This window comes from Lycium barbarum, chromosome 12, assembly GCF_019175385.1.
Source record: "Lycium barbarum isolate Lr01 chromosome 12, ASM1917538v2, whole genome shotgun sequence".
Lineage (NCBI taxonomy): Eukaryota > Viridiplantae > Streptophyta > Magnoliopsida > Solanales > Solanaceae > Lycium > Lycium barbarum.
The window spans coordinates 43,773,394-43,783,483 of NC_083348.1; positions in this window are offsets into that span (position 1 = coordinate 43,773,394).

The following is a 10,090-nucleotide window of genomic DNA, read 5'->3' on the forward strand; positions in this document are numbered from 1 at the left end:
CTCCCATCATCAAGAATACCAAGATAAGCCTACTCTAATCATTCCAAGTCAATTCTAATATATATCCTTGTAATCTAAACAAGAAATCATTCTTCCTAACCTAGGGTTTTCAAGAAAACCCATCTCAAGGTTCAAGATTCAAGATTTTGGAAATCTTCTTCAAAGTTCAAGTCTTTAATTCAAGTCTTGGAGCAATTAAGGTATGTAGACGCTATCCACGTGTGGGAACATCCTTGTTCTTCCCCATGTTTCAGTATTCCATGATTACACACACCGGGTATTAGGGTTCTAGGTATATTCATGATAAACCCTAGACACTCGAACCATGATATATTATATTGTCAGTTATAATTCCGTTTGACTAGCCTTAATTTATTGTTTTGGTGATTGAGAATCAGTCTGTAATCTATGAAAAACCCATAACTTGCATCCCCTGGGTTCTATAACACAAGATATGAGATATTATGCTTATTTCCATGAAAAACTTGTATATATGTATTTATTGTCATATCTTCATGTATCCATGTTCATGTTAAGAATCAGAAATCATGTCTTCAGTTATCTTTCATGTCCGGGAGTTGTATTAATACCGAGAAAGCTCAGATAGCCTGAAACTACGTATGCCAACGTAGGATAAAGATCGCTCCGCCCAGTTAGGACGATTCTTTCATGTTTTCCCCATTAAGGTATTTTGAATCCATTCATGTCATGCATGTCTCGTACCCTGGCAAGGTACAAGATGGCTTAGCTGATCGGGCCGAGATCAGACTCCACGTTTCTCCCCGTGGTAGTTTATGTTGGTACTACAGTTACTATCATGTTTTCATCGCAGTTACAGATTATTTCATATTTACGGTACTCATGTTCATGTTCAGTTTCAGTATTCAGTTTCAGTTCAATTTCATGTCTATGTATTATGTGACTGCTTAGTCTCTCATGTGTTTACATACCAATATATTCAAAGTACTGACGTCCCCTTTCATTGCCTGGGGGCCTGCATTTCACGATGTAGGTACTGATTTACAGGATGATGCATCTGCTCAGTAGGACAGCTCTCGTATCAGCTTTTGGGTGAGCCCCATTCTCTTCGGGGTTTAGTCAGTTGTTTACTTTATGTCATTTATGCATTAAAGATGTGCTGGGGGCCTTATCCCAGCAAGTATGTTTTCCAGTCAGACTTATGATAGAGGTTTCATAGACCAGATAAGTCAGTATGTTATGTCAGACTTTTAGAATTGGTTAGCCATTTTGGCTCAGTTATGATATTATCCGTGTTCATGTTTAAACAAGTATTTTACAAATTATTATGTCTTTATGTGTTTTCTTAAAGCCCATCATGTTTCATGTTATATTTCCGCTCATGTATGCCTCATGATGATTCAGCAAGCCATGTGGTTCGCTCGGTCACATGCAATCAGGCACCGAGTGTCGTGTTATGCCCAGGCCATGGTTCGGGGCATGACAACACGTGTTTCTTTTTTTTTTTTCTTCCTTGATTTAGGACATGGAAGGAGTCCGAAACTTAAATAACTCACTTTGTGGGATTTTGAACATAAATACCCACTAAAAAAAAAGTTACAATACTATCTTTTGCGCAGGAATTTCCTTCGCAAAAGGAATTAAGGCACTGTTAGGTCCTTTTGCGCAGAAAATCCCTGCACAATAGGGGTTAATATGAACCCTACCACTTGACCATTTTCAAGTCACTCTTCACCTCTTCCATTTTCACTCTTTCAACATACTTTAGCCCCCAGAAAATCATATCTCAAAGCTCCGAAAAGTCAAACTTTGCTATAAAACCCGATGTTGTGAATGCGGTTATTATTGTAAGCTAAGAACATCAAGGACCCAAGATAATCTGGGTCGTTTTTTTTGGCGTTGTAAAGTACCAGAAGTAAGTGTTTTTACATGTTTCTAGGGTTTAGATTTTTTTCATATTATCTACATAATTAACTTTCAAAAACTGATTTTCTTGTAATGATTATAGGATATGAATGGTTGCAAACATTTTCGATGGGAAGAGAGCATTCCTGTGGATAAAAAGGTGGCGGCGAAGTTTAAAAATGTTACACCTCGGAAAAATCTTCCGTTGGTACGCGGGTGAATGACCTAGTGATGAGCACAAGTGTATGATGTTTCCATGAGTAAGAAACGACATTTGATGACCCTAAATAAGATTCCAAAGGCAATCGCAATAAGAGAGAGGTTATGCTCCATAATGAATAATTATAGGTTTTGGAAATGTGAAAAGTTGCAAGTTTGCATTCTGGCCAGTGGTCATAAAATGAAATACGGACCGTAAAGTGGTATACGGTCCGTAAACTACCATGTCGTATTGTGGCTTCCAAAACTTCAAACTTTCTACCAAATGATCAATGGTTAAATACGACCTGGAATACGGACCGTAATGTGGTTTACGGCCCGTAAACCATGATCGTAAATCACCATGTCCCAGCCTGAGTTTCTGGTTCTGTTATGATTAAATACGACCACGAAGGACGGTCCGTAAACTGGAATACGGGACCGTAAACCAAGTTTACGACCACTGTGCACTTCAAATCAGATTTTTAAGTCATTAAATAAGGGGACCAAGACTTATTTCATTTCACTTCTACATCACACCCCTTCTCTCTAAAACATCTCTCTACATATATTCCACAAGTTTTCAAGGGTTTTTAGTAATCAACAACACAAAATAAGTGAATCAAGTGTAAACAAATCCATTAAAGATCATTCAAGTCAAGAAATCCAAATGGAGAAAAACTAGGGTTTTTGCTCAACTGGAGTATTTCGACTAAGGCTTGTTCCTACAACATCTAAGGTAATATTTATGGTATTTATATGTTGTTTAAGGTATTTGGAAGTTGAAATGCTTGGATTTTTGAAGAGTATAGCAAAATGGGTCATGAAAGATGAATAGTGACGTTTTGAGAAATAGTTTGAATTGAATCATGATTGTTGTTGTGTTGTGACATGAATGGGTTATAAATGATGTTAATATCATGAAATAGGCATTGTATGTGAATGGACGAAATCGTGTGTTATGGTCTTGAATATGGAAAATTGGAAGTGAATTGGAATATGGATAATGTAGATGACTAAAGGCTATTGTTATGATATTGTAAATGTATTGTTGACGTTTGGGAATTGAATTACGATATGGAGGAATGTTGTATAAATAAAGGAGATGCTGTCCGATTTTGCTTAGCTTTAGCCATTTATGCTAGTTGTCAATTCTAACGATAGTATGACCTTGATGAAGGTATAAACGCAAGCGTGGAAGGGAACGTGCAAGTGTTATATAGTCGAACGAAAAGGTATGTAAGTCTAACCCTTCTTTCATAAGGCATGGTTCTTTGGCCAAACATCTAAATCTCCTATAAGGCTATGATTCCCTTCAAACGATTTGATTCTCCGAGCTAGTAAGCTTCCGATGCTCGATGTGCTACGATTGTACTAAGTTCCTCGTATGACGAGTAAGCCTATAGGGTAGATGTAATGATAATGACAATGATAGTAATGATGATGAGAATAAAATGATGCTAAAAGATGCTTATGAGCTATTATATGTATGTGTGCCTATGAAGGGCTATAATAAGACCCCGAGCTTATGACGCCGGGTAAGAATATATGTATATGAATATGTATAGAGTATGTATATGATTATGAAACGCGCGCGCACTTCTGCAGAAGGTACGGATAACCCTGATGCCTTGGTAGGGCCAGGTATGTATGACCTTGAGCCTTGGTTGGCCAAGTATGTATGAAACACCGAACCTTTATGGTCGGGCACGCTATAGCTATATATATATGTGTGTGTGTGTGTGTATATGACATCAACATAAGTACGAACATGTTATAAAAATGAATGTGAAGGTAAATAAATACGGATATGGATGTATGTACACGGATACGCAATAGAAATGGAATGTCCTTGTGGAAAGCAAGTAAGTGCTATGACGACGATATTATTATCTCCCATGTTATGCTATTTCATATTGACTCTTAAGCTTTCATAGTGATATTGATCATGTTTTACATACTCAGTACATTCTTTGTACTGTCCTTTTGTTTATGGACGTTGCGTCATGCCCGCAGGTGCACAGGGAGACAGGCTTGATCCATAGCTATATTTTCAGGGACTACATAGTGGAGCTTCATTTCATTCGGAGCTATAGCTTTTGGGTACTTATTCTTTTGTGTACATAATTATAGGCATAGCGGGATCCTGTCTCGCTCATGTGATATGTTATAACCTTCTTAGAGGCTCGTAGACATGTGTATGTGGTTAGATGTGTTTGGCCTTGTCGGCCTATATTTTTGTATGTCATTTTTGTTGGCCTTGTCGGCCCATGTACATTGATGAGGCCTAGATGCCTATGATGATATAAGAAATGTTGTCGTCCAATTGGGACTAGTATGATTGATGGCTAGAATGCGTGATTTGATTTATGGCTCACCTAGACGTTATGTGAAAGTATGTTAAAGGGGTGCCCGGGTGGGGTAGCGTCGGGTGCTCGTCGCGGCCCTAGTTGGGTCGTGACAAAAAAGCCTCATGTTGATATAGATACCGCGACTTCACGTATCACTAGAGATACCGTGAAGTTTGACTTGCAGTTTAAGTTTATAGAAGCTCAAGAAAAAATTGATCTTTTGGAAGTCTTGCTAAAAGAATCCAAAGAAAAATAAAGTTTTTTCAAGGCTAACCTTAGAAACACTCAACACGAGAAAATTGTTTTGAAAGAAAAACTGAAATTTTGGAATATTAATCGTGCTATCTTATTGTTTTTTATTATCTCTATGTATTAAGTTTATTATTTCTATGTATGTTTTTTTTATTTTTATGTATTTTGTTTTTATTAGTTGTATGTTTTCATGTATTATGTTATCGACACCTTTAATGTACTAATTTATTTGTGTTTTTCTTTAAAATTGTGAATTGTTGAACTTTTTATGTATTATTAACTCTAAGAAGCTTATATAAATTAATAATAGACTATAGGAATCAAAGAAAATAAAAACATACTAATTTTCTTCAAATTGATGACTTCATCATAAATTAAAAATACAAATTAAATCATGAGTCCGGAACTTAAATGACCCAAAAACTAAGCAAATGAACCAAAATAACCCCTAATCATCATCAGAATAAAAGTCCTCAATATCGTCCTCAGAACAATATTTTGAGTTTCTTAAGACATATCTTCTTTATGTAGATGTTAGTTCTCTACCTGTTGATGATTTTTGTTCTTCAGCCAACTTTATCATGTAAAATCAACAACGTCTTGCTAGCATTTTGTTGTTTTCTTTTGTAATTCTTTGGACGACAGCCTAGCAAGAATGTGGATCATTTCGAGGCATGGTCATTGAGAACCTTGTTGGAATTTGAGCGTTAAGATTTTCCAAGTCACGAACAAGATGTTCTGATTTGGCATGCCGATATGCCCATTCTCGGTGTAACCCGCAATAATATTCTCGTGGATCTGAATATTTCGCATTGCAAAAATCACCATTACGCTCGATAAGAAGGTGCGGTTTCAAATCATCTATCTTGAATTTATTATTATCAAAATAACTCGATTCACCGGAATAGTTGCTATGATTTGTGCTTTCATCACCATTGCTATTCGAATCATTTGGAAGGAATACCGAACAATCTACATTTTTACTACTCGACATTGAATATGTTGTAGTTTTATAACAAATGAAAGACTACTTATATAGTTGTAAACCCCCAAGAACCCATGGGGTCATCATTACGACCCTACCTATCTATTTTATTATTAAAAAATATTAATAGGATCAAGGAGATTCATCTTCAACGGACATCTCACAGTCCGAATCCCACTTGGATCTGAATTTGACGTAACCATGTTGACCAAATTCTACCCTGAGGCAACGTATTTTCATCCGATTATTCTCTTCACGAAAACGGTTAAGAGAAAAATTGAAACTCTTGTGGTGTACCACGAGGCATTGATGTAGTATGACTTTTTGGACGTTTGAGTCCGAGTGCCCGCAAGTTTTGTTCTAGCATTTCAGGCTCCCTAACACGACAATTCCACTCAGCTCTCATTGTATTATTGTATTCTTGATTGTATATGCGGTTCGAGTTATTTGAGTATTTAAAATCATCCTCATCTAGTTTTCATGTCCTACCCATTGCTTCGAATATGTTTGATAGGGTAAAACATGTATTAGAACCAATATCAGAAAATTGGTTCCAAATTGACATAATAATTCATTTTAATGTGAGTGCTAGTTGTTCGTCATTCATGTAATATACTACCCCTTCATTTGACAACACTATGCTTGCTTTTGACGGCTTTATATGACACATTTATAATACGAAACATTTAAATGCGCAAAATATGAGTTTTCTGAATGACATCCTTGATTTGACAACACTATGGTCACATTTGACCGCTTTATATGACACGCTTATATTGTGCAACATTTAAATGTGTAAAATATGAGTTTTCGGAATGGCATTCTTGATTTGACAACCCTATGCTCGCTTTTGATCGCTTTATATGACACACTTATACTGCGAAACATTTAAATGCGCAAAATATGAGTTTTCGGAATGACATCCTTGATTTGACAACACTATGGTCACTTTTGACCGCTTTATATGACACGCTTATGTTGCGCAACATTTAAATGTGCAAAATATGAGTTTTCGGAATAGCATTCTTGATTTGACAGCACTATGCTCACTTTAAACTGCTTTATATGACACGCTTATATTGCCTGACATTTAAATGCGCAAAATATGAGTTTTTGGAATGACATCCTTGATTTGACAACACTATTCTGGCTTTTGACCTCTTTATATGACACACTTATATTGTGCAACATTTAAATGCGCAAAATATGACACCCTTATATAACGGAACTTTTATATAACTCTTTTGGTTAAGAACTTTTATATAACTCATTCGGTTAAAAAACTCACATTTTAAAAATGTCTAATTCAAGATGCTTCATTAAAATATAATTATACATCATTCATTACAAAAAGAAGATACTTAAGATTCATAATTCAAGACAATTCGAATATATCAAAGAAGAATTAAAATACATTCATAAAATCATGAGGTTCTTCAACCACGAGAGGCTCTTCCACTACGAGAGGTTCTTCCACCACCAGAGGCACTTGCACCACCACGGCCCCGTAGGTTACACAAACGTTTATTATGGCCAAACTCCTTACACGTCGAGCACCTTCAAGAGTATGTCCTATCCGGAACATCCATTTGATTGGGAATCCGAGTTCGTGCGTTAAAACGCAATTTACGGATATACTCCTTATTAGCAATCATTGAAAATGGCTCATTTGACCAATAAGCCTGATTACCAAGTGGGTAGAAACTACTAGCATAGGCATTAAGATACCTTTTGACGTTGTATTCCGATGCCACATAATTTGATACCTTTTTCCAATTGCCTCGAAACACTTGATGGCATGAGAACACGGCATGTGGTATGATTGTCACTTACCACAACTACACATTCTCGTCATATCATAAACGGTATGAATGTTGCCTCCCTGACCTTGGTAATAACCTGTCCTGACTTCAAACACATGTTCAGCATAGTTATACTCTACCATCTTGTATAGCTCACATTTTTTCCTATGATGCTCGAATATTTTTGAAGGATTTGGCATCCATTTCCTACCATCTGCTGATATGGCTTTGGCTTTTCTTGTTCTAGCCAAAAACCGCTCCACAACTTGCTTGTATGTCATTCTCACCATTGCAATAACGGGCAGCCCCCGTGCAGATTTTAGGAAATCATTGAATGACTCTGAGTTGTTTGTTGTTAGCATCCCCATCTCCTGCCTTCATCCACATGTAATGTTCATTTGTCAACGTCGATTTCCTTCAACCAATCATATGCTTCTGGCTCCACTGCCTTGATCATCTACATCCGCACAAGAAACTTTTTTTCTGTATGCTCTATTGCAGCCGCCCACATCAATTTGTTTAGTGTGCTGTTTTCAAAAGACTGTTAAAAAAATTTGCCTTTATGTGCCTTAAACAAAAGCGATGGTAAGCAAAGGGAAGCTGCCACCACGCCAAATGAAACATATTGTTCAATATGCCGTGATGTCGATCAGATAGCATGCATATGCCCATACGATCCTTAATAACACATCGCCTCAAATGTGTAAAAAGCATCCCCCATGTCTCGTTGCTCTCATTAGAAGCAATGGCGAAAGCAAGAAGGAATATCGACCCATTGGCATCCATTCCTACTGCAATCAGTAGCTTGACGTCATATATCTCGTACACATGCGTGCCATCTATGGATGGCCGGCAATGAGAAAAACCATCAATGCATGGTTTGAATCGCCAAAACACAAAATTGAAGATATTACCAGCCACACAAGGTTGGGTGTTGAGCTTCCACTCTACAACAGTACCAGGATTGAATTTTTGTAGAGCTGCCATATACCTCGGCAACTACCGGAAAGAGACCTCGCATGCACCATAAATCATCTCAAAAGCACGCCTACGCTCGAGATATCCCTTTCTCTTGCTTATCATTTTATGATATACTCTCTCAAAGTTTCTAATGCAATCTTTGATTGGGATGATGGACAAGTTTAAACAAATAACGTTTAGCAATGATAATTTAATTGATGTCAAACATCTAGTAAAGGCCTCTTCCTACACGAAAAATAGGTAACATATTTTAAATACCAACATCAAAATATTTATGGATTATTTAATATCAAGGTGATGAACCTACCACTAATTGTCAATATTGTCAGGATCCGAAGAAAGATCAATTCCACCGAAATCAACATTTGGTACCACTGGCGAATTTTGTGAATAATTTTCACTACAGAGGCAATTCAAGTATTGTAAATACTAAACATCAAAACACTTATATTATTTAATTAATAAAAAGTATATCTACCGATAATAATCAGTTGCATTGAACTGAGAGAATTGCCCAATATTACTCATATCAGGTGTATAACCCCTAAAAATATACCAAAAGAATTGCTATTACCATACGTATAATAAAATAAACATGTGCTACTACACAAAATAATAATTAAAAAAATGGATATTTACCAATTTTCACCGTAATTTTGATTAAATTGCTGGCTTAGAGTTCCAACGGCACTTGACCACTCAAAATGTCTCCATAAGAACTCAAGTCCGTATAAGTGTTACCATGAGTAGGCTGGACTTAAGAGACTTCCTGATGGGCCCTGGCCAAGACTTCACTACGACTGTGAAGTATCTTTTCAACATTCACTTCAAGAACATTGAGGATGATTAACCCCTTATATTCTTCCTACACCCTCAAATATTCCCTCAAAGACTCATCATCAATGATAGTACACTCCTTATAAAGCAGTAAACCTTGCGATGCAATGGATATTGGATATCTACCTATTATAGATAATCCATACTCACGATTACTTTTCATTCTTTTGTGTATGACATTGAGTGATGTTTTGTAATCCAAGGTAGTTGGAAACTTAACACGGTATTGTGGTTTAATACTATAAAGAATAGTATTATTATCATAAAGAATCTCTCCATCCCAAAATAAAGAAATCTTAACAGTTGAAGGAGGAGAGGATATTTTTTTTATAAACTTTGGAGTTGTTTTTTTCTTCCCAAGAACATGAAAAAGGATGACTTAAACTTATGAAATGGTTGAGTCTTTACCTTATCCAAAATTCATATAAAATAGAAAAAACTTGAGCTAAAAGTGAACATTTAAAAATCGTGGGCTGCTAAATAATACTACCTATTGCACAGGAATTTCCTACGCAAAAGGACTTAACAACGTCGTTAACTATTAAGTCCTTGCAAAAGGTAGTATTTTAACTATTTTTTTTAGTGGGTATTTTGGATCAAAATCCCACTTTGTGGGTCAATTAAGTAGCGGACTCACATGGAAGAGGCATTGAAAATTAAAAAATTGGGAAGAAGAAAAAGTTTATGGATGAACTTAAATGTTGTACTTGGGTTGCTTATCAAATTTACTAAGGGTATGTTGATGAGACAAAAACAAAATCCTATTTTACTTTGTTTAGCCGCATTAAATATCTTGAAAA